Consider the following 25,523-nt stretch of genomic DNA (forward strand, 5'->3'; position numbering starts at 1 on the left):
TTATGTTAGAGTATATTGACTTAGGAGTCAAGTGAGGACACTTGATCATAGGTCATACTCATCGTTTAAGCTCAAAATGGGGTTGCCATTTTTCGTTTAAGCACTTTGATGTATTCACATCTTGTTGAGTTGCTTTGACCCATGTCTTGGGGTAAAGCTTCTCTAAGATGGAATGACATACCTTGGGTGGTGGTGTTGAACTTGGTCATGTAGTTGAACTTGTGTAGGGTGCTCAAGTTGATGTAGATCATCAAGAGTTGGGAGCACCACTTGTAGTTGAAGTTCATCTTCCTACATGGGTTAGTGTTGCAAGGAAGAGCACTTGTGTATCCAAAATGACAAACAAACATGAAATTTGATACCAATTGAAATTTGATATAAGGAATTTGTAAAAGGATATATTGAATGGATTCATGCTTCCTTGTATTAATCCACCATTTTGTAGAGACTTGGAGATGTAGAGATTGCTTAGAATGTGATTGAGTTGCAATCTCATAGAGTTGGGCTTATCCAAGTACCTACAAGGGTTAGATAGCATGCAAGAGTACAAGAATGTCCAAGACATATGATCATCATCATAAGATAAACATCAAGGATTAGTCATAGTAAGGCTCATGCCTTGCATGCATCCACATGGAGTTTCTAATCCAAATTTGAGGCATCAATGATGTTCAATTCATCTCTCAACCTTCGACTTGAGTGTAGCCTTGAGCAACGAGACGAGCCTTGTTGCGTACAACTTGTCCATCTTCATCTTGCTTGTTCCAAAACACCCATTTGGTTCCAATGACATTGTGCTTCTCATCGGGCTTTTCAACCAATGTCCACACTTGGTTCCTCTAAAAGTTGTGTAGCTCTTCATGCATGGCATTTATCCAGTCCGGATCTTCAAATGCTTCTTCAACCTTCATTGGTTCAATGTTAGAAATGAATGAGTAATGTTCACAAAAGTTAGCCAAACGAGTTTTAGAGCGAGTAATTCTCCTGTTTTGAATGTCATCAAAGATTTGTTCGACGAGATAATCTCTTGAGACTCTTGCTTGAACTAGTGAGAGCTTTTGTTTGGGTCGGGGTGGAAAAACCTCTTCATTGTCTTGTTCTTCCTCTTGTCTTTCTTCGTTGTTGTTGGCGTTGTTGTTCTCCCATGGAGGTGGAGAAGGAGATTGTCGAGGTTCATCTTGTTGTGCATCCTCGTTCTCATCGTCTTGATGTGTCCCACTCATGGATGCCTCGAAGTCAACTTGTGGTTCACCTTGGCGTGAAGTTGAGGCTTGCACTTGGACGGGTGAGCTACTTTCCTTCACCTTTGTTGGGTGAATGTTGCCAATAGACGAGTCTTGGATTGCTTCTGAAGGATCTTTGTCACCTACATCAATTGGCAATTGCTCCACTTGCGAGCCGTTAGATTCATCAAACTTCACATCTACCATTTCTTCAACCTTTCGGGTGAAATTGTTGTAGACATGGTAAGTGTGAGAGTTTGATCCATAACCGAGTGGGAAACCTTCATGAGATTTAGGAGCAAATTTAGAGCGACGATGCTTATCAAGAATGTAACACTTTGAGACGAATACCCGAAAGTACCCAACTTGGGGTTTGTTACCGGTGAGAAGCTTGTATGCCATCTTGCCGAGTAGCTTGTGAAGATATAGACGATTCGTTGCATGACAAGCTGTCTCAACCGCTTACGCCCAAAAGTGTTTTGGCGTCTTGTACTCATCAAGCATCATTCTTGCCATTTTGATGAGCGTCTGGTTCTTCCTCTCAACAACTCCATTTTATTGAGGTGTGTACGTAGCCGAGAACTCATGTGAAATCACTTCTTCATCAAGAAAGGTGTCCACATTGGCGTTCTTGAACTCCGTTTCATTGTCGCTGCGAACCTTCTTGATCTTCACTTCAAATTGGTTTTGGGCCTTCCTAGCGAAGTTTTTGAAGTTCTTTTGGACCTGTGATTTATCATCAAGAAATAACACCCACGGAAATCTTGAAAAATCATCAACAATGACTAGTCCAAACGAGTTACCACCAAAACTCTTGTAGGCGTTGGGACCGAAAAGGTCCATGTGAAGTAGCTCGAGCGGTCTCCTCGTGCTCATGATGTTCTTCATGGGGTGGCTTCCTCCAACCTATTTTCCTGCTTGGCAAGCACTGCAAAGTCTATCCTTATCAAATATGACATATTTAACACCAAGAATATGATCACCTTTAATAAGATTGTCAAGGTTTCGCAAGCCCACATGACCTAACCGTCTATGCCACAACCATCCTTTAGAGGATTTAGCAATTAAGCAAGTTCTAGGTTGAGCATTTTTAGTGAAATCAACAATGTATAGATTACCTCTACGTATGCCGGTAAAGACAATTTTATGATTATCTCTTCGAAACACTTGGCAATCTACTTTAGTAAATAGGACATTGAATCCAAAGTCAGCTAGTCTAGATACAGAAAGTAGATTATAGCCAAGAGATTCAACGAGCATAACATTTTGTATGGAGTTGTCATGTGAGATGGCCACCTTACCGAGGCCAACCACCTTACCCTTTGAGTTATCACCGAAAATGACATACTTTCGAGGGTCGTCATTTTCGGCAAGCTCGCGAAACATATCTTTGTCTCCGGTCATGTGATCGGTACATCCACTATCAAGGACCCATTCCTTTTCTCCAGCCATGTAGCACCGAAGGTTTGCCATAAGACCAAAGTGTCTCATAGACTCTTCAAGATCAAGATCACTATCATCATCCTCATCATAGTATCCATGTTCAACATTGTCCTGCAAATGATCATTTCCTAGAGAGAGTGATTCATTAGATATATGATTTTGACAATGTTCATCTCTATGAATTCTAATAGCTTCGAAAATGATATTGCTAATAATTCCAACATCTCCTTTGGCACGAATAAGGTCACGAAGCTCAAATAAACAATCTTCAAACTTAGGATCATTGGGATTCATCTTATTCAAAGCAATAGACTTATGAATAATCTCATCTAAGTTTTTCAAGGAATAGTCCAGAAATCGTTCCTCGAGAAATCTCCATATAGTATAAGCACCATCAAGAGTTGACAAGTGACCAATCAAATTTCTAGGCAAACCTCTAGTGATAAGATTGATAGTTCTAAGATTGTGAATCATGTCAAGAGACTCATCATGGATAGGATGCAAGGGGTCAACAAGGGGTTCACAAGGAGTAGTAATGTACTTGTTCAAGTGATATTCATGAAAAAATCCAAGCATCTCATTTTTCCACTCACTAAAGAACTCTCCATAAAGCATAGGCACTCTACATCTAAGACTCCACAACATAGACTCATCCATCTTCCTCCAATGGTGATTAAACCAAAGCAATTGAGACCAAAGCTCTGATACCAATTGAAAGGATCGAGAAGAGGTGTCTAGAGGGGGGTGATTAGACCCTCAACAAGCAAAGATAGTCTTGTAGGGTGAAACCCTAGAGGGGATCTTTTCACACTTGGAGGGGGGAAAGAGGAAGAACACTCAAGAACACAAGGCACAAATCACTCAAACAAACCCAAATATCACATCCACTAGAGTAGCATACATGAGATCCACAAGATTACATGAACAATTCAAGGAAAATAGCACTAGGTAAGTTCTTCCCACTAAGTGAGGTCTTGATGTTGATCCTCTCCAAGAGGAGGCCTTGACAATCCAAAGGATTCTTCCCTAGGTGGGGGCTTGATCTCCAAGAGGAGGGGATACAAGGAGCAAAGCTCTCTCTTTGTGTTCTAAATACTTTGCTAACCCCCCAAATGAGCTAGGGGATGCCCTTATATAGTTTAGGGACGAAACAAGAGAGAAGAGGGGGGTACAAAGGCCAAAAGGCTGAGTACACGCGGCTGATCCGGAAGGGTCCTGGCACCCGGGGCAATAGGGTCAGGGCACCTGGCTTGCTTAGGGGGTCGGCTGGGAGGGGCCGGGCACCCGGGGGTGCTGCTGGAGGTTGGCTGGTGTGTGGCCAGGCACCCGGGGGCCTCAAGCCCGGGAACCCGGGGCTGCACCCAACGGCTGGAGGGGCAGAGGCCGGGCACCCGGGGGTAGCTGGCAGTGGGGCAAGGGGCCCGGGCACCCGGGGTAGGCAGAGAAGCTCCCAGGGGAGGGTGGCCGGGCACCCGCTGTTGGGGAGGCCGGCACCCGGAGTGTCCAGGGTGTTTTGCCCTCTTGCTCCCTTCTTCACTCTTCTCGTTCACCTCTCCGTTCCATTGCTCCGTGGCTGCATGAGTCTCTGTCTTCTCCTTCCCATGATCATCTTCGATGTACCTAAGAATTCATAGCGTATCTCTTTAAGTTATAATCTCATTCTCATGTGAAACCGAACGATACTCAGAAAGGAAAGAAGTGACCTCGTTATCGATGTTGCGTGCACGTGCTCTTGGCATCGGTCCTCTTGGTGCTTGCTGTGGTGATGGAGTGTCGGTGCGGGTAGTCGAAGGATGCTCCGCATCATCCCCCCCCCCCTCTTGGGAGAGATCCGTCCACGGATCGTGTTATTCATCACCATGGTGCTTGGCCAAGTCTTTGACGTTGAAGATGTCGCTTACGTTGTACTTGTCACGTGGGATGTCGACCTTGTAGGCGTTGTCATTGTACCGTGCGAGCACCTTGAATGGTCTGTCGGCTCTCGGTAGTAGCTTGGACTTGCATTCCTTGGGGAAGCGGTCCTTGCGGAGATGTATCCATACTTGATCACCCGGTTGGAACACCATCGGAGACTTGTTGATGTTGAGCTTGGAAGCGAGTCGTTGTACTTGGCGCTCGATCGTGGAACGTGTTCCATCATGCATCTTCTTGAGGTAGGTGGCTCTTGCACTTGCGTCCATATTTGCTCGTTCTTGAAGCGGTAGGGGAAGGATGTCCAACGGCGACAATGGGTTGAAGCCGTAGACAACCTCGAAGAGGGACTTGCCGGTGGTAGAGTGTCTTGCATGGTTGTAGGTGTACTCGGCGATGGGTAGGTACTCCTCCCACTCCTTGATGTTCTTCTTTATCAACACGCGTAGGAGAGTTGCAAGCGTCCGGTTGGTGACTTCCGTTTGGCCATCGGTTTGAGGATGATACGCCGTGGAGAAGAGTATCTTGATTCCGAGCTTGGCGCATAGCGTCTTCAAAAGTAGCTTAAGAACTTGACTTCTCGATCTGACACAATTCTCTTTGGCACACGGTGCAACCTCAAGATTTCCCTACAAAAGAGATTGGCGACATGTGAAGCATCATCTATCTTATTGCATGGGATAAAATGATCCATTTTAGAGAATCGGTCCACAACAACAAAAACGGAGTCCTTGCCATTTTGAGTCCTAGGTAATCCAAGCACAAAATCCATGCTAATATCTTCCCAAGGTTGATGTGGAATAGGTAAAGGCATATGTAAACCATGGTATTGAGATTGTGACTTAGCTTTGCAACATGTAGAGGACCGATTGGTGAAGCGGGCAACATCGCGAAACATCTTGGGCCAAAAATAGTTCTTGGAAAGCGTTGCAAAACTCTTGTCGCGTCCAAAGTGTCCCATGAGTTCACCTCCATGAACCTCCTACAAAAGTACCAAACGAAGAGAAGACTCGGGAATGCATAGTTTGTTAGCTCTTGTCAGATAACCATCTTTGATATAGTATTGTTCCCAAGAAGTATGCGTCACACACTTAGCGTAAGGAGTAGCAAAAGTCACATCATGCTCATACAAATCTTTGATATGATCAAATCCAACAACATTCAATTCAAGTTGAGTAAGTAACATGCATTTGCGGGAAAGTGTATCCGCCACAACATTATCTTTTCCCTTAATGTACTTGATAACATAGGGGAAAGATTCAATAAATTCTCCCCATTTAGCATGTTGTTTATTCAACTTGGTTTGACCCTTAAGGTACTTACGTGTTTCATGATCGGTATGTATGACAAACTCATGCGGTCTAAGATAATGTTCCCAAACATGTAACACATGTACTAAAGCATACAATTCTTTGTCATAGATGGGATAGTTAAGTTGAGCACCGAAGATTTTTTCACTAAAATATGCAATAGCTCGCTTTTCTTGCATCAAAACTCCACGAATTCCATTAGCACGTGCATCGCAATGAACCTCAAAAGTTTTGTCGAAGTTGGGTAAAGCAAGAATCGGAGCATGAGTAAGCAAAAATTTGAGCTCATCAAAAGCGGCAGATTGCAAAGGTCCCCAAACAAAAGGAGCATTTTTCTTACTCAAGGCATGCAAAGGTGCGGCGATAGTGCTAAAATCTTTCACAAAACAACGATAAAAACCCGCAAGGCCAAGAAAACTACGCACTTGTTGCAAATTAGTGGGTTGTGGCCAAATTTTAATTGCTTCAATTTTAGAGTCATCAACATGAACACCCTTGGAAGAAACAACGAAACCCAAGAAAACAAGCTTGTCAACACCAAACGTGCACTTTTTCATGTTGGCATAAAGACGTTCCTTGCGAAGAGTTTGTAAAACAGCCCTAACATGATTTAGATGATCTTTGATGGATTTGCCAAAAACAAGTATGTCATTGAAATAGACCACAACAAACGCTCAAATATAAGGACGAAGCACAAAATGCATAAGACGCATGAAAGTACCGGGAGTTTCCGATAAACCCATAGGCATAACCAACCACTCGTACAAGCCAAATTTTGTTTTGAAAGCGGTTTTCCATTCATCACCTTCTTGTATGTGGATTTGATAATAGCCACTTTTAAGATCAATTTTTGAGAAAATGGTGGCGCCGCTAAGTTCATCTAGCATATCATCTAGGCGAGGAATGGGATGCCTATAACAAACGGTGATAACATTGATAGGTCTACAATCGGTGCACATGCGAAAACTACCATCTTTCTTGGGCACAAGTATAACCAGAACGGCACAAGGGCTTAAGCTTTCACGTACATGTCCATTGTCGATGAGTTGTTGTACTTTCCGTTGGATCTCCTTAGTTTCTTTGGGGTTGACGCGGTAGGGAGCCTTGTTTGGAAGAGGTGCGCCGGGGATGAGGTCGATCCTATGTTCAATGCCACGTTGAGGAGGAAGACCAGGAGGTAGCTCATCGGGAAAGACATCCTCGAATTCCTGCAACAAGTTGGAAAACACTAGAGGAAGAGGATTAGGATTGTTAGTTTTTGTCACCTCATCTTTGCATAGGAGGACAAAGTGGATGACACTCGATGGGTTCTCACGCACTTCTCTCATCTCTCTTTTTGTGGCTAGGAGGACTAAGTTTTTCTCTCATGGCGAAGAGGCGCTCAATTTTGTATTGTGGATCTCACTTTCTTTTTGGTGGTTCACTCTCTCACTAGTATCTCCATGATGGGTGGAAGCTTGCTTGTCAGCGATCACTTGGCTTGGTGACATTGGTCGAAGCACATACTCCTTGCCTTTCATCTTGAAGCTATAGTGGTTGGTTTGTCCGTTGTGGATGACACCGCGGTCGAATTGCCAAGGTCTTCCCAAAAGAAGATGGCACTCAGACATAGGAACCATATCGCACTCCAGGGTGTCTTCGTAGGCGCCGATCTTGAAAGAAACTTGCACCGTGTGCTCCACTTGAATAGTGCCAGAGTCGCTTAGCCATTGCACCTTGTAGGGACGAGGGTGCTTCTTCTTGACCAATTGCAGCTTGGAACATAGCTCTTCACTTGCCAAGTTGTGACAACTACCTTCGTCGATGATGACTTTGACGGAATGCCCATTGATGCCGGCCTTGGCGTGGAAGATGTGGCACCGTTGGTCTTCTTCTTGGTGGTGTTGGAGCGTCAAGACCTTGGAGACCACGAGAGAGGGACTTGAATCATTGTCACAAAAGACTTGATCATCTTCATCTTTGTTCACGCACCGGTGCATGGCCACGTGCTCAAGGGCTTCCATTTCTTCTTCACTCATCGAGTCATATGTGCCATCATCGTTGAAGATCATGGTTCGCTTGTTGGTGCATTCGAAGGACTTGTGTCCTTGGCCACCACATGTGAAGCACTTGAATGAACTTGTCTTGATGGGGTCATTGGGAGGCACCGAAGATGAGGGAGTCTTGGATTTGTAGGTGCTTGCCGGAGGACGAGTCGAGGAAGACGTAGCTTTCTTGGAACTTGACTTGTCGTTGGTACTTGGTGATGCCCTCGTTGAGGTAGGAGGTGCTGAAGTTGCGGGAGCTTGAGAGAAGGATATGTAGGTCTTGGACGAGTACTTGGCATATTTGAAGTCATCTTGCACTTGTCGCTCGGCCTTGGTCGCTTGATGAACTAGCTCGAGAAGGTTTGAGTATGGTTGGAAGTCGGCAATCCTCTTGATTGGGTGGTTGAGGCCATTCAAGAAGTGTGCCATTGTTTGCTCGTCGTCTTCCTTGACATTGGCTCATATCATGGCAATCTCCATTTCTTGGTAGTATTCTTCCACCGTCTTCGTGCCTTGCTTTAGGAGTTGCAACTTCTTGAAGAGATCACGTGTGTAGTGTGTAGGAATTAATCGAGCTCTCATGACATCCTTCATTTCCGTCAAAGTTGTGATTGGTGGTTCGCCTCTTGTATGTCATCGCTCGATCACTTGTTCCCACCAAATGAGGACGTAGTCTTGAAACTCAAGGGAGGCCATGGAGATCTTCTTTTCCTCGTCGTAGTTATTTTATCCACCTTCAAGGCCCATGAGAGATATTCTTCGGGATCATTGCTTCCGGAGAACTTGGGCATGGTGAACTTGAGCTTGCCGTAGCGGAGTTCTTCATCATAGTAGCGGTTTTGATATCGCTCTTGCCAAGGAGGAAGGTCCTCAAATGCTCGTTCCTCGAGATGTCACTCTTGGCATGGAGGAGGACGAGGGATATGCACTTGGTTGCACCTTTCTTGTTTCTCTTCGCGTCAGACAGCTTCTTCTTGCCGTGCTTGGCGAAGTGCTTCCTCTTGTTCACGCGCTTGGCGTGGTTTCACTCTTCGACGACTCGAGTGGACTCTCGGAGTGCGCGTTGTGCTTCGAGTGCTTGTGCTTTATGGATGGCGTCATCTTCTTGAGGTTCTTGACATGGCGCTTGTGGAGGTATTTGCTCTTGCTCCATTGCTTCTTGCGCTTGGTGTCGCACCCTTTCACGTGCTCGAACTCTATCTTGTAAACCATTGCCATGGAATGGATTTTCTTGAGCTTGGCGATCTTGAGGATCATCACGTCGAGGAAAGCAAACTCGTGGAGGACTTGCATCATAAGAGGATTAGTCCAAAGATTGTCGACTTGAACGGCGGCTTGAGTGGCGCCGTCTGGTTGAAGAGGATGAGGAAGACGGGCGTCGCACGATCATGCTACGGAGCACTTCCATTTGTGTGGTGACCTTGGCGTCTATGTAGTCGTGGTTCCTTGTTTCCGGTTGACGAAGGTCGGAGGCGAGTTGGTCCAAGCGTTCGCCCAATGCTTCGCTTTCTTGATGTAGCGCTCGTTACGCGATGAAGAAGTGGTTCTTGGTGACATAGCCGGAATCATCACCTTGCTCCTCGAAAAGCGGGCTCGCCGACGAACTTGGCCTATTCATCATAACCAAGTGGGGTGAGTAGGAAAATGAGAGAACAATACCGAAGTTACCTTTTCCGAGAATTGCGGATGTAACAAGTGTCACTCAATGTAATGCCACGATAGGAAAATTGGAACCGGGTTTGTTTCTCACACCTACAAGTAAAAGGCTTATGGGGGAGCTCGGTTAGGATGGAGGCAAAAATTTCAAGCAAATGTTAGTCAAGATATCGATAAAGTTGAGAAGGTTCACACAAATGCAAGTAAAGCAAATAGATCAAACCAAAAGATATCACTAGGAACACACGCACGAAAGATAGATGGGATCCGCACAACCAAGGAGTGAGCTCCAAATGTGTAACCACGAAAAATGCTCTTGCTGTGCGAATGTTAGAGAGACGCTAGCTCGATTGCTCAAATGGGAAAGATACGCTTGTGCACCAACCTATGAGAGAAATGTGCCATCTTCAATCCCAACTATGCTATGTATGCGATGACCAAGATGATATAACTATGCAAAATGGCTCAATGGTATTGCTTACAAGCTCTTTGTTTCTCCTCTTTTGCTTAAAAGCTTTTCTTTCTTCTTCTTTTTTCTATGCTTGATGCTTGAGTCGAGTATCATATGAGACAAAGATATGCACGGGAGATACTTATGGCACAAACATTATAACACTATCACTATGGTGCACAATAGCGTGGCCCGGCAATTCTCAACTTGCTAGTCTCGATGGGTAAGTGACACAAAATGGATCGGGTTATCAATGCAAAAGCAAAGGTAAGTGTCATCGAGGTTACCGTCCTTTCTTACGGTTAGCGGTGGCAACGGTGATGATCATTGGCGAAGATGACTCCGAGGCAACGATGAATGGCGGTGATGTCAATGTCACACGTTCCTAAGTAGCCGAAACACCTTAGGAAACGGAAACCGCCACTCAAAATCAATCAAATGCGGAAGGTGGGTGCTATGATGATGAATTTTTGGGTGTAGGCTAATGGTGGTGGTGATGATATATGTGGATAGAGGGTGTCAAGAGCTTCCAAACAAGCTAAAGAACACGAAAAACGGACTTGGGAGGTGGAAATTATGGCCAAAACGGTGTTGGTAGTGGGCTGATTTGGGGGCGGGGGCGGGCACGCGGGGGTGCGGGCTGCGGGTGCCCAGGGTGATCCGGGGCGAACAGCCCGGGGGTGCGGGTGCCCAGTGTGATGTAGGGTAGAACCCTAGGGGCCGATCTTTCACGTTTGGAGAGAATCTCTACGAGGAACACGAAGAACACGAGGAGGGGAACGAGAGAAAAACACTCAACCAACAAGAATACAAGTCACTCATGTGCTAGATCACCGAAACACAAGGAGAAATACAAGATTCAAGTCCAACAAAGGATGATACAAAGGGTAACCGGTTCTTCTCCGTGAGGAGGTCTTGATGGTCTTCTCCGATGGAGGTCTTGAATCCAGGTGGATCTTCTCTAGATGGAGGTGTCGGTCCCTCACGAGGAGTAGATCTGGATGGATGAGCGAGGCTCTATCTCACAAATGAGCTAAATCAACGCTACCCTAAAACGTAGGTGGAGAGGGAGTATATATATTCTAAGGGGCGTAGGGATACATGGGCCTCGGCCCGGATGCGCTGCACGTAGGCAGGAGGGGAATGGATGTCCGGGCGTCGGGCCGGATGTCCGGGCGCTCGCAAGGGGCCGGATGTCCGGGTTGGCCGGGCGCCGTCTTGGATCTCCTCATGTAGAGCTGGTCCGGATGACCGGGCGTAGGCCGGATGTCCGGGGTGACGCGAATGGCCGGATGTCCGGGGTCGCGGACGGATGTCCGGGATGTCGGGGCAACCTTCTGTACTCCCTGGGTGGCTTGTCCGGATGTCCGAGCTGTGGGCCGGATTTCCAAGGTGAAGGACCGGATGTCCGGGCTGGACGTCGGATGTCCGGGCCCTGTAGCTTCAGCTGCAGATCCCTAGTAGCGGGGTAGATTTCCAGGGTCCGGATGTCTGGGGCCATGGCCGGATGCCCGGGGCCATGGCCAGATGTCCGGGGCTTGGAAGCTGTCCTCGCCTTCTTCCGTTTGTTCTCTTCTTCCATGGACTTGGGGGCTTGACCATCTGCATGTGCATCCTCGGGAGGGCCCTCTTGGTACCTAATCATGCACAACATTCAGGACTTAGGTAGTAGCCATGTCTCAAGAGGATCATATGAGATATCACTAAGGAGAGAAGTCGCCTCAGTCTCGAGAGCTCTAGCTCGTGCTCTTGTCATGGGTCCTCTTGGTGCTTGGTGAGACGATGGTAGGTCCATGGGGATGACCGTAGGATGCTCCGCATCATCTCCCCTCCCTTGGGAAAGATCCGACCTCGGATTGAAATCCTCATCACCATGGTACGGGGAGAGATTGGTGACGTTGAATGTCGCTCATGTTGTACTTGTCGCGTGGGAGATCGATCTTGTAAGCGTTGTTGTTGTAGTGTGCTAGCACCTCGAAGGGTCGATCGGCTCGAGGCAGAAGTTTGGACTTGCGTTTGTTGGGGAAGTGGTCCTTGCGAAGGTGTAGCCACACGAGATCGCCAATGTTGAATATCATGGGTTGCTTGTTGACGTTGAGCTTGGTCGCTAGTCGTTGTACTTGGCGCTTGATGGTGTGCCTTGTATCCTCATGCATCTTCTTGATGTAGCTTGCTCGTGCACTCGCATCCATGTTGGTGCGCTCTTGTAGTGGTAGAGGTAGAATGTCCAATGGGGACAACGGATTGAAGCCATGGACGACCTCGAAGGGGGACTTGCCGGTAGTCGAATGTCTTGCATGGTTGTAGGCATACTCAGTGATGGGTAGACACGCCTCCCACTCCTTGATGTTCTTCTTGATCAACACGCGAAGTAGAGTGGAGAGCGTACGGTTCGTCATCTCCGTTTGGCCGTCGGTTTGAGGACGGTATGCGGATGAGAACAAGAGCTTGATTCCGAGCTTGGCGCATAGCGTCTTCCAAAAGTAACTCAAGAACTTGATGTCGCGGTCGGAGACGATTGTCTTTGGTACTCCATGGAGTCGCAAGATTTCCCTACAAAAGAGATTGGCAACATGTGAAGCATCGTCTATCTTGTTGCAAGGAATGAAATGTGCCATCTTGGAAAATCGGTCCACAACAACAAACACGGAATCCTTGCCATTTTGAGTTCTAGGAAAACCAAGTACAAAATCCATGCTAATGCTTCCCAAGGTTGATAAGGAATAGGAAGAGGCATGTAAAGACCATGGGATTGAGCTTTAGACTTAGCTTTGCGACATGTAGAGCATCGGTTGGTGAACCGTGAGACGTCGCGGAACATCTTGGGCCAAAAGTAGTTCTTGGAGAGTGTGGCGAATGTCTTGTCACGTCCAAAGTCTCCCATGAGTCCGCCTCTATGAGCCTCTTACAAAAGGAGCAAACAAAGAGAAGACTCGGGAATGCAAAGTTTGTTAGCTCTCATAAGATAATCATCGTTGATGTAATATCGTTCCCAAGATGTATGCGTCAAACATTTAGCATAAGGAGTAGCAAAAGATGGATCATTAGCATACAAGTCTTTGATGTGCTCAAAGCCAACAACATTCAACTCAAGTTGAGTGACAAGCGTGCATATGCGTGAAAGTGCATCCGCAACTACATTTTCCTTACCCTTAATGTATTTGATCACATAGGGAAAAGATTCAATAAATTCACTCCATTTGGCATGACGCTTGTTCAACTTAGTTTGACCTTTTAAGTACTTAAGCGTTTCATGATCGGTATGGATGAAAAACTCATGAGATCTAAGATAATGTTCCCAAACATGTAGCACATGCACTAAAGCATACAATTCTTTGTCATAGATGGGATAGTTAAGTTGAGTGCCGGATAGTTTTTCACTAAAATATGCAATGGCTCGTTTTTCTTGCATCAAAACTCCGCCAATTCCGGTACCACTTGCATCACAATGAACCTCAAAAGTTTTGTCAAAGTTAGGTAAAGGAAGAATCGGAGCATGAGTAAGCAAAGACATGAGCTCATCAAAAGCGGTGGATTGCAAAGATCCCCAAACAAAAGGAGCATTCTTCTTACTCAAGGCATGCAAAGGAGCGGCAATAGTGCTAAAATCTCTCACAAAGCGACGATAAAAACCCGTAAGGCCAAGAAAGCTACGCACTTGTTGCAAATTGGTGGGTTGGGGCCAAGTTTTAATTGCTTCAATTTTAGATTCATCAACATGGACACCCTTGGAAGAAACGACAAAACCCAAGAAAACAAGCTTGTCAACACCAAATGTGCACTTTTTCATGTTGGCATTAAAGACGTTCCTTGCGAAGAGTTTGCAACACAGCCCTAACATGCTTTAGATGCTCTTTCATGGATTTGCTAAAAACAAGAATGTCATCGAAGTAAACCACAACAAACACTCCAATATAAGGCCGAAGCACAAAATGCATAAGACGCATGAAAGTATCGGGAGCTTCCGATAAACCCATAGGCATAACCAACCACTCGTACAAGCCAAATATGGTTTTGAAAGCGGTTTTCCATTCATCACCTTCTTGTATGCGGATTTGATAATGGCCACTTTTGAGATCAATTTTTGAGAAAATGGTGGCACCGCTAAGTTCATCAAGCATATCATCTAAGCGAGGAATGGGATGCCTATAACGAACGGTAATAGCATTGATGGGTCTACAATCCGAGCACATGCGAAAACTACCGTCTTGCTTGGGCACAAGTATAACTGGAACGGCAGAAGGGCTTAAGCTTTCACGTACATGTCCCTTGTCGATTAGTTGTTGTACTTGCCGTTGGATCTCCTTAGTTTCTTCAGGGTTGACGCGGTATGGAGCTTTGTTTGGTAGAGGTGCTCCGGGGATGAGGTCGATTCGGTGCTCAATGCCTCGAAGTGGAGGTAGACCCGGAGGTAGCTCATCAGGGAAAACATCTTGGAATTCCTGCAAAAGAGAAGAGAACACTAAAGGTAGATCGTCAATGGTGTTAGTTTTTGTTGCCTCATCCTTGCACACAAGGATAAAGTGCATAACACTCGATGGGTTATCACACACTTCTCTCATCTCTCTTTTGGTGGCAAATAGGACTAAGTTTTTCTTGTCGCTCATCATGGAGGCACTCGGTTTTGGCTTGTGGCTCTCACTCTCTTTTGGGTGGATCACTTTCTCACTCTTCTCTCCACGATGGGTGGCTTGCTTGTCGGCAATCACTTGACTAGGAGACATAGGTCGTAGCACATACTCCTTCACGTTCATCTTGAAGCTATAGTGATTGGTACGCCCATTGTGGATTATGCCACGGTCGAATTGCCATGGTCGACCAAGAAGGAGGTGGCAAACGGACATCGGGACGACATCACACTCCAAAGTGTCCTCATATGCTCCAATTTTGAAGGAAACCTTGATTGTATGCTCAACCTTTATAGTGCCGGAGTCGCTTAGCCATTGGACCTTGTATGGGTGCGGGTGCTTCATCTTGACCAATTGTAGCTTGGAGAATAGTTCTTCACTTGCCAAGTTGTGACAACTACCTCCATCGATGATGACCTTGACGGACCTTCCATTGATGTCGGCCTTTGTGTGGAAGATGTGGCATCATTGGTCTTCTTCTTGTTGATGTTGAAGAGTCAAGACTTTGGAGACAACAAGAGCGGGGCTCGAATCTTCATCACAAAAGACTTGATCATCTTCGTCATCGTTCACGCGTTGGTGCATGGCCACTTTCTCAAGGGCTTCCATTTCCTCTTCACTCATGGAGTCATAGGTTCTGTCGTCATTGAGGATCATGGTGCGCTTGTTTGTGCATTGGAAGGACTTGTGGCCTCGGCTGCCGCAAGTGAAACACTTGAAGGAGCTTGTCTTGACAGTCTCATCGGTCAGAGTAGATGATGAAGCACGCGGCTTGAAGTTGCTTATAGTCGAAGGACGACGACTTGAGCTTGTCGAAGCGTTCTTGTAACTTGACTTGTCGTCGTTGCTTGTAGATGGCTTGGTTGAGGTAGAAGTTGGAGGAGTCGTTGAAGCTTGGGTGTTGGAGAAGCCATAGGTCTTGGATGAGTACTTGGCGTACTTGAAGTCATCTTGCACTTGACGTTCGGCTTTGGTAGCTTGATGCACGAGCTCAATGAGGTTGGAGTAGGGTTGGAAGTCGGCAATCTTCTTGATAGGATGATTGAGGTCATTCAAGAAGCGTGCCATAGTTTGCTCATCATCTTCCGTGACATTGGCTCATATCATGGTTGTCTCCATTTCCTTGTAGTATTCTTCAACACTCTTTGTTCCTTGCTTGAGGAATTGGAGCTTCTTGAAGAGATCGCGGTTGTAGTAGGTGGGCACAAAACGTGCTCGCATGACATATTTCATTTGAGCCCAAGTGGTGATTGGTGGTTCTCCTCTTGCTTCTCGGCGCTCAAGGACTTGTTCCCACCATATGAGCACATAGTCTTGGAACTCAAGGGATGCCATAGTGATCTTCTTCTCTTCCTCATAGTTGTGCAAACGAAAGATTTTGTCAACCTTCAATGCCCATGAGAGGTACTCTTCCGGATCATTGCTTCCATTGAACTTGGGCATTGTGAACTTTAGCTTGCCATAGCGTTACTCTTCATTGTGTTGTTGTCGAGGTTGATGATGACGCCCTTGACATGGAGGATAATCATCCTCATGTTGCTCTTGGCGTGTAGGAAGTCCATGATCAACTTGCTCTTGTTGAACTTGAGGTTCTGGAGGAGCTTGTCGAGCTTGAGGAGGAGGTTGGGGAACTTGAAGTTGCACTCTTGGTTGGTAGTTCCGCTCTTGGATTTCTTCTCGAAGTGCTTCCTCTTGGTTGCGCCTATCGCGGTTGCGCTTGGCAATGGCTCAACTTGATTCTTGAAGGGCACGTTGCGCCTCAAGAGCTTGTGCTTCACGTTGTTGTTGTTGAAGACGTTGAGCCTCGGCGTCTTATTCCTCTTGATGTAGACGCGCTCGTTCTTCCTCTTGGCGACATTGACGTTGTCATTCTTGAGCTTGTGCGAAAGGGTCTTGGTTTGGTTGAGGACGATGGACTTGCTCGTCGACTTGCTCTTGCGAATGGTTGCAGTGTAGAGGATTGCGGGATGCATGACGGTCTTGACGCGCGGCTCATCGAAGAGTGTTTGATGTCGGTGTACTTGAGCTGGAGAAGGTGTCATCGGAGTGTTGACTTGAGCGGCTCCGTCTTGAGTATGAAGAAGTTGAAGGAGGGCGGTTCACCAACAAGGCGCGGATCTCGTCCATTCTTGCATCATTCTCTTGCTTGTGAGTGTCGAGCTTGTTGTTGAAGTAGTCCTTTGTACATTGCTCGGAGAGTCGCAAGTCGGTGGCGAGGTTGTCGATGCGGTCGGTCATTGCTTGTTGCTCTTGATGCAATGCTCGTTGTGCACCAAAGAGGTGGCTCTTGGTGACGAATGATGACATGTCATTGTCTTGCTCGATGAAGAGTGGGTTGGTAGAAGAACTTGGCCTATCCATCATTCCAAGCAAAATGTGAGTGGGAGGAAGAGAAGAACTTATACCAAATGTACCTTGACCGATGTTGACGATGAATCAAGATCACTCAAATGCGGACAATGAAATAGCACAATTGGTACCAATTCTTGTCGGTTCTCACACCTACACAAGTAAAAAGCTTATGGTGGAGCTTGGTTAGGATGGTGGCACAAAATTTGTTGCAATTGTAAGTGAGCTTCAATAATGTTGGAAAAGATTCACAAATTTTCAAATGCAACAAGTAGACCAAGCAAGTATAGGTACACGGAAACACACAAGCAAATAGATAAGTGGGGTTGTGCAAACCAAAAATGAGCCAAAATGTGGAATCCACGAAAATGCTCTTGTTGCACAATACAAGAGAGACGCTAGCACGATTGCACAATAGGTGGATACGGAACTTATGCACAACCTACTAGGCAAAAATGCAACAACCTCTATCCCAAGTATGCTATATGTATGGTATGTCGGTGATATGATCCAAGATGACCGGATATGACAATCTTAATGTAGTATGATGCTATGGTTCTTGCTTATAAGCTCTTTGCTTATTGTTCCTCTTTGCTTAAAAGCTTGGTTGGCTCTTTCACTTTTGAGCTCTTTTCTCATGCAAAACTTCACGAACCAAGATAGCAATTGTGTATGCGATGAAAACTTTGTTACACAAAAGATGATGCCAAGATATGCACCACTATAGTATGGTATGTATGCTATGGAGTATCATCACTAATGTGCACAAGTCACATTGCCGGCAATACTCATTGGCTAGTCTCGATGGGTAAGCAACGCAAAAGTAAGGCTATGTGGTTATCAATGCAATTGCAAGGTATGACAAAGATGTCGTCGAGGTTACCGTCCTTTGAGATGACGAGTCCTTTGCGAAGATGAGCAGTGGTGATGTTGACGTCGAACCGTACCTATATAGCCGAAACACAATAGGACACGGGAACCACAACCCAAAATCTCAAAGACCAAAATGTGTCAAAATCATCATAGGAGGTAGCGGTGAGCGGTGGTGGTGCTTGCAGAAAGCGGTGGTGGTATGTGGAAGTATGTGTGGGCACTGGGGCAAAATTTGGCAAAACTAGGCAGAAAAGGGCGCGGGGGAATGAAGTTGCAGCTGCCAGGGGCCGGATGTCCGGGGGGCTCGGCCAGATGTCCGGGCACCTGGATCGTGGCCGAACGAGATGAACTCCACGGGAAAAAGGGCAACTCCAGGGCAAAATTTGGACTAATTTGTGGATGGAAATCGCGGATAAGATGGGGGAAAGCTAGATCCACTCGATGCAAAGCAGATCCGTGGATCAAATCCAACAAAATTACATCACACCAACAAATCACAAAAAAAAATTTGGGGCTATTTTTGGTGGGGATTTTCGGATTTAGGACGAAAACAACAAAATCAAGCTAGAAAACATGGGGTAGGGGCTCCAAAAACGTGATCAACGTGGCTCGTGATACCAAGATGATGTAGGGTAGAACCCTAGGGGCCTATCTTTCACGTTTGGAGAGAATCCCTACGAGGAACACGAAGAACACGAGGAGGGGAACAAGAGAAAAACACTCAACCAACAAGAATACAAGTCACACATGTGCTAGATCATTGAAACACAAGGAGAGATACAAGATCCAAGTCCAACAAAGGACGATACAAAGGGTAACCGGTTCTTGTCCGTGAGGAGGTCTTGATGGTCTTCTCCGGATGGAGGTCTTGAATCCAGGTGGATCTTCTCCAGATGGAGGTGTCGGTCCCTCACGAGGAGTAGATCCAGATGGATGAGCAAGGATCTATCTCACAAATGAGCTAAATCAACGCTACCCTAAAATGTAGGTGGAGAGGGAGTATATATAGTCTAAGGGGCGAAGGGATACATGGGCCTCGGCCCGGATGCGCTGCACGCACGCAGGAGGGGACCGGGTGTCCGGGCGTCGGGCCGGATGTCCGGGCGCTCGCGAGGGGCCGGATGTCCGAGCTGTCGGGCCGGATGTCCGGGCTGGCCGGGCGCCGTCTTGGATCTCCTCGGGCAGATCTGGTCCGGATGTCCCGGCGCAGGCCGGATGTCCGGGGCGACGCGAATGGCCGGATGTCCGGGGTCACGATCGGATGTCCGGGATGTCAGGGCAAGCTTCTGTACTCCCTGGACGGCTTGTCCGGATGTCCAGGCTGTGGGACGGATTTCCGGGGTGAAGGACCGGATGTCTGGGCTAGACGCCGGATGTCCGGGCTCTGTAGCTTCGGCTGCAGATCCCTGGCTGCGGGGTAGATTTCTAGGGGCTGGATGTCCGGGGCCTGGAAGCTGTCCTCACCTTCTTCTGTTGGTTCTCTTCTTCCATGGACTTGGGGGCTTGACCATCTTCAGGTGCATCCTCGGGAGGGCCCTCTTGGTACCTAATCATGCACAACATTCTGGACTTAGGTAGTAGCCATGTCTCGAGAGGATCATATGAGATATCACTAAGGAGAGAAGCCACCTCGGTCTCGAGAGCTCTAGCTCGTGCTCTTGTCATGGGTCCTCTTGGTGCTTGGTGAGACGATGGTAGGTCCATGGGTATGCCCGTAGGATGCTCCGCATCACAGTGGTTCGAGGTGCGGGCACCCGGTGGTCTCCGATTTGGGCGGAAAATTTGGGGAAGTGCAAAATTCGAAGGATTTCGTGATATGAAGGGTGGGGATTGTTGGGGAGGGGCTAGATCCACTTGCCAAACATCAAATCCATGGACCAAAACAACCAAATCTCACAAGATCCAACAAATTGTAAGAAACAATTTCGGGGCTATTTTTGTGGGGATTTTCGAATTTGGACGAAAAACAACAAAATCAAGCTAGCAAATGGGGGGATGGGACTCCAAGATGTGAATCAACCTTGCTCATGATACCAAGATGTTGTAGGGTGAAACCCTAGAGGGGATCTTTTCACATTTGGAGGAGGGAAAGAGGAAGAACACTTAAGAACACAAGGCATAAATCACTCAAACAAACCCAAATATCACATCCACTAGAGTAGCATACATGAGATCCACAAGATTACATGAACAATTCAAGGAAAATAGCACTAGGTAAGTTCTTCCCACTAGGTGAGGTCTTGATGTTGATCTTCTCCAAGAGGAGGCCTTGACAATCCAAAGGAATCTTCCCTAGGTGGGGGCTTGATCTCCAAGAGGAGGGGATACAAGGAGCAAAGCTCTCTCTTTGTGTTCTAAATACTTTGCAACCCTCCCAAATGAGCTAGGAGATGCCTTATATAGTTTAGGGACGAAACAAGAGAGGAGAGGGGGGGTACAAAGGCCAAAAGGCCGAATACACGCGGCTGATCCGGAAGGGTCCGGGCACCCGGGGCAACAGGGGCCGGGCACCCGGCCTGCTCAGGGGGTCGGCTGGGAGGGGCCGGGCACCCGGGGGCCCAAGGCCAGGGCACCCGGGGGTGCTGCTGGAGGTCGGCTAGTGTGTGGCCGGGCACCCGGGGGCCTCAAGGCCGGGCACCCGGGGCTGCACCCAGCGGATGGAGGGGCGGAGGCCGGGTACCCGTGGGCCCAAGTCCGGGCACCCGGGGATAGCTGGAAGCGGGGCAAGGGGCCCGGGCACCCGGAGCCAAAGGGCCCGAGCACCCGGGGCAGGCAGAGCAGCGCTCAGGGGAGGGTGGTCGGGCACCCGGTGTTGGGGAGGCCGGGGACCCGGAGTGTCCAGTGTGTTTTTCCCTCTTGCTCCCTTCTTCACTCTTCTCGTTCACCTCTCTGTTCCCTTGCTCCGTGGCTGCACGAGTCTCCGTCTTCTCCTTCCCACGATCATCTTCGATGTACCTAAGAATGCATAGCGTATCTCTTTGAGGTAGAATCTCATTCTCATGTGAAACCGAACGAAACTCAAAAAGGAAAGAAGTGACCTCGTTATCGATGTTGCGTGCACATGCTCTTGTCATCGGTCCTCTTGGTGCTTGCAGTGGTGATGGAGTTTTGGTGCGGGTAGTCGAGAGATGCTCCGCATCAGATAGCAGTTTTTAAGTTTTTCAAGTTGAGGTTGGAAATTAACACAATTTCAAGCATTTACAATACAATTCAAGCAAGCAAGCAAAGAGTATATGAGCAGCGGAAAGTAAAGCATGCAACTTGCAAGAAAGTAAAGGGATGGGATTAGAGTGTGCAAACGCAATTGGAGACTCAGAGATTTTTGGTGTGGTTCCGATAGATGGTGTTATCGTACATCCACGTTGATGGAGACTTCAACCCATGAAGGGTAACGGTGGGCTCCACCCACGAAGGGTCCATGAAGAAGCAACCTTGTATATCCCACCATGGCCATCGCCCACGGAGGACCTGCCTCACTTGGGTAGATCTTCACGAAGTAGGCGATCTCCTTGCCCTTACAAACTCCTTGGTTCAACTCCACAATCTTGCTGGAGGCTCCCAAGTGACACCTAACCAATCTAGGAGACACCACTCTCCAAAAGGTAATATATGTTGTGTTGATGATGAACTCCTTGCTCTTGTGCTTCAAATGATAGTCTCCCCAACACTCAACTCTCTCACACAGATTTGGCTATGGTGGAAAGATAATTTGAGTGAAAAGCAACTTGGGGAAGGCTAGAGATCAAGATTCTTGTGGTTGGAATGGAATGTCTTGGTCTCAACACATGAGTAGGTGGTTCTCTCTCAGAAAATGAGTAGTGGAAGTGTAGGCACGTTCTAATGTCTCTCTCTACAAATGAAGAATGGATGGAGGGGTATATATAGCCTCCACATAAAATCTAGTCGTTACACATAGAGTCCCAAACTCGGTGAGACCGAATGGTGAAACTCGGTCAAAACGATTCTGGTCAAAATGTGAACATTAGAGTTTTGGTGGGACCGACAAGGTCAACTCAGTGGGACTGATGTGCAAGGGTTAGGCTAAAACCTCAACTCGGTCTGACCAATTAAAAAAACTCGGTGAGACCGATTTTGGTAATAAGAAAACAGAGAATTGGTCAAGCAAACTCGGTGGGACAGATCACAAAAACTTGGTGAGACCGATTTCAGTAATAGGTAACCAGAGAATTTGCAAGCCCATCTCGGTGAGACCGAGATCCCATCGGTGAGACTGAACTGATAAGGGTTTGGCAGTGGCTATATCAATAGAACTTGGTGGCGCCGGATAGATCAAATCGGTGGGGCCGAGTTTGACTTTTAGGTTTAGGACATATGTGGAAATGAGAAGGTGGTTGAGGGTTTTGGAGCATATCACTAAGCACTTTGAGCAAGCAAGCCATTAAGCAACACCTCATCCCCTTTTAATAGTATTGGCTTTCCTATGGACTCAATGTGATCTTGGATCACTTAAAATGAAAAATGTAGAGTCTTGAGCTTTTGCCAATGTTTGTCCTTGGTGTCTTGAAGGGGTTCCACATCCTCTTGTCCATGTCCATGCCACTCCAATGTTGAACTTATCTGAAATATACTAGGTAGAAATATTAGTCCAACAAGAGATATGTTGACATTAATTACCAAAATCACCCAGGGAGCACTTGTGCTTTCAAAAATATATACGGATCTGAATGTGACAGACCCGTTGACTAAACCTCTCTCACAAGCAAAACATGATCACACATTAGTACTCTTTGGGTGTTAATCACATGGCCATGTGAACTATATTATTGACTCTAGTAAACCCTTTGGGTGTTGGTCACATGGCGATGTGAACTATGGGTGTTAATCACATGGACGATGTGAACAATTGATGTTAATTCACATGGCGATGTGAACTAGATTATTGACTCTAGTGCAAGTGGGAGACTGAAGAAATATGCCCTAGAGGCAATAATAAAGTTGTTATTTTATATTTCCTTATTTCCTGATAAATGTTTATTATTCATGCTAGAATTGTATTAACCGGAAACTTGATACATGTGCGGATACATAGATCAAATATTGTGTCCCTAGTAAGCCTCTACTAGACTAGCTCGTTGATCAAAGATGGTTAAGTTTCCTAACCATAGACATGTGTTGTCATTTGATAAATGGGATCACATCATTAGGAGAATGATGTGATGAACAAGACCCATTCGTTAGCTTAGCATTATGATCGTTCAGTTTTATTGCTATTGTTTTCTTCATGTATAATACATATTCCTTCGATTATGAGATTATGCAACTCCCGGATACTGGAGGAATGCCTTGTGTGCTATCAAACGTCACAACGTAACTGGGTGATTATAAAGATGCTCTACAGGTATCTCCGAAGGTGTTTGTTGGGTTGGCATAGATCGAGATTAGGATTTTCACTATGAGTATCGGAAAGGTATCTGTGGGCCCTCTTGTTATACACATCATTAGAAGCCTTGCAAGCAAAGTGACTAATGAGTTAGTTGCAGGATGATGTATTACGGAACGAGTAAAGAGACTTGCCAGTAACGAGATTGAACTAGGTATGAAGATACCGACGATCGAATCTCGGGCAAAAAACATACCGATGACAAAGGGAATAACGTATGTTGTCATAATGGTTCGACCGATAAAGATCTTCGTACAATATGTGGGAGCCAATATGAGCATCCAAGTACTGCTATTGTTTATTGATCGGAGAGGTGTATCTGTCATGTCTACATAGTTCTCGAACCCATAGGGTCCGCAGGCTTAACGTTCGGTGACGATATTGTATTATATGAGTTATGTGATTTGGTGACCAAATGTTGTTTGGAGTCCCGGATGATATCACGGACATGACGAGGAGTCTCGAAATGGTCGAGAGGTAAAAGATTGATATATAGGACGATAGTATTTGGACACCGGAAGTGTTTCAGAGAGTATTGGGTATGTATCGGGTCACCAAAAGGGGTTCCGGGCACCCCCGGCAAAAGATATGGGCCTATTAGGCCAAGAGGGGAAACGCACCAGCCACCAGGAGCTGGTGCGCCCCCATATGGGCCAAACCAGGAGGAGAAGGAAAGAGGGGGAGGGAAAAGGAAAGGGAGGATTCGGCATCCCCCTTCCTTCCCTCCTCCCTCCTCTTTCCTTCCTCTCCAGAAAATAAGGAAAGGGGGGCGAATTGGGGAGAGGCCCCAAGTAGGATTCGGCCTACTTGGGGCGCCCCTGGCTGCCTCCCCTCCCCCTCCCCCCACCTATATATACATGGGGGGCGCCTAGAACACACAACATCAATTGTTAGTCGTGTGCAGCGCCCCCCTCCATAGTTTACACCCCCGGTCATATTCTCGCGGTGCTTAGGCGAAGCCCTGCGCGAATCACTTCACCGTCACCGTCACCATGCCGTCGTGCTGACGGAACTCATCTACTTCGTCGACATCTTGCTGTATCAAGAAGGCGAGGGACGTCACAGAGCTGAACGTGTGCAGAACTCGGAGGTGTGGTACGTTCGGTACTTGATCGGTTGGAGCTAGAAGAAGTTCGACTACATCAACCACATTGTCAAACGCTTCCGCTTACGGTCTACGAGGGTACGTAGACACACTCTCCCCCTCTCGTTGCTATGCATCTCCTAGATAGATCTTGCAAGAGCGTAAGAAATTTTTGAAACTACATGCTACGCTCCCCGACATATAGTGGACAGTTATCCCCCACCCAATTAGTCTTATAAAGAGCTCTTCCCATATGATTAGACCGACAAGAGACTATGTTAAATTGAATGTCGACGGTGGTTTTGACCCTAACCTGGTGCAGGGCACTCACAGAGCAGTCATTAGAGATTCAAATGGGAAGTATATTGCTGCTGGTAATGGAAAGATAGAATGGTGTGGGGATGCACTAATGGTGGAGGCGATGGCCTTGCGTTTTGGACTTAATCTAGCATCATCAGTAGGGTGTAAGATAAACTTTTGATAATATGGAGGTGATTGAAACGATCAACAAAGGCAGTCGCTCTTCTGGAGGAGCTGCAATCATTTTCGATGATAGCTATCATGACTTTCCACATGCAATATTTGAGCATGTTTCTTTTTTTTTTTTGCGGATGATATTTGAGCATGTTTCTAGAGAAGCTAAGTGTGTAATGGGTGGATGGAAGATCCCCTTGATGAAATTGTCATCCCTTTGTAAACGCTGATACTATGATCACCATGCACTAAAGGATTGTTTGATGTCAAAAAAAAAGAAGCTCTTCCCATATTTTCTCCGGGTCTTCACAATCCTTTGACTGGACTCGCATGCAAAGGTTACGGACCACCAACTTTATTCTGCTACTTGTATTTATTTTTTTGCTGCTTTTTCTATCCAATAAAGTAAACACTTCTTCTTCGGTACAACCCCCCTAAACACATTGAGATCTGTTTATACCTCTTCGTAATAAAGGGTAGGATGGTCTTTTTTGTTTTTTTGTTGATGATGATCTTTTTTCGTCGGCATGTATACGACACCCAACCCCCGACGGACTGGGCCGGGCCCAATGGTGATGGTTGTAGTAAGCGCGCCCTTCACAGGGTGTAAAAATTGAAAAGAAACATAAATCAAGTGGAGCTATCAGGAATTGAACCGTAGACCTCTTGGAGCAAGCCTAAGTGGCTCACCAG

This window comes from Triticum dicoccoides, chromosome 2B, assembly GCF_002162155.2.
Source record: "Triticum dicoccoides isolate Atlit2015 ecotype Zavitan chromosome 2B, WEW_v2.0, whole genome shotgun sequence".
NCBI lineage: Eukaryota > Viridiplantae > Streptophyta > Magnoliopsida > Poales > Poaceae > Triticum > Triticum dicoccoides.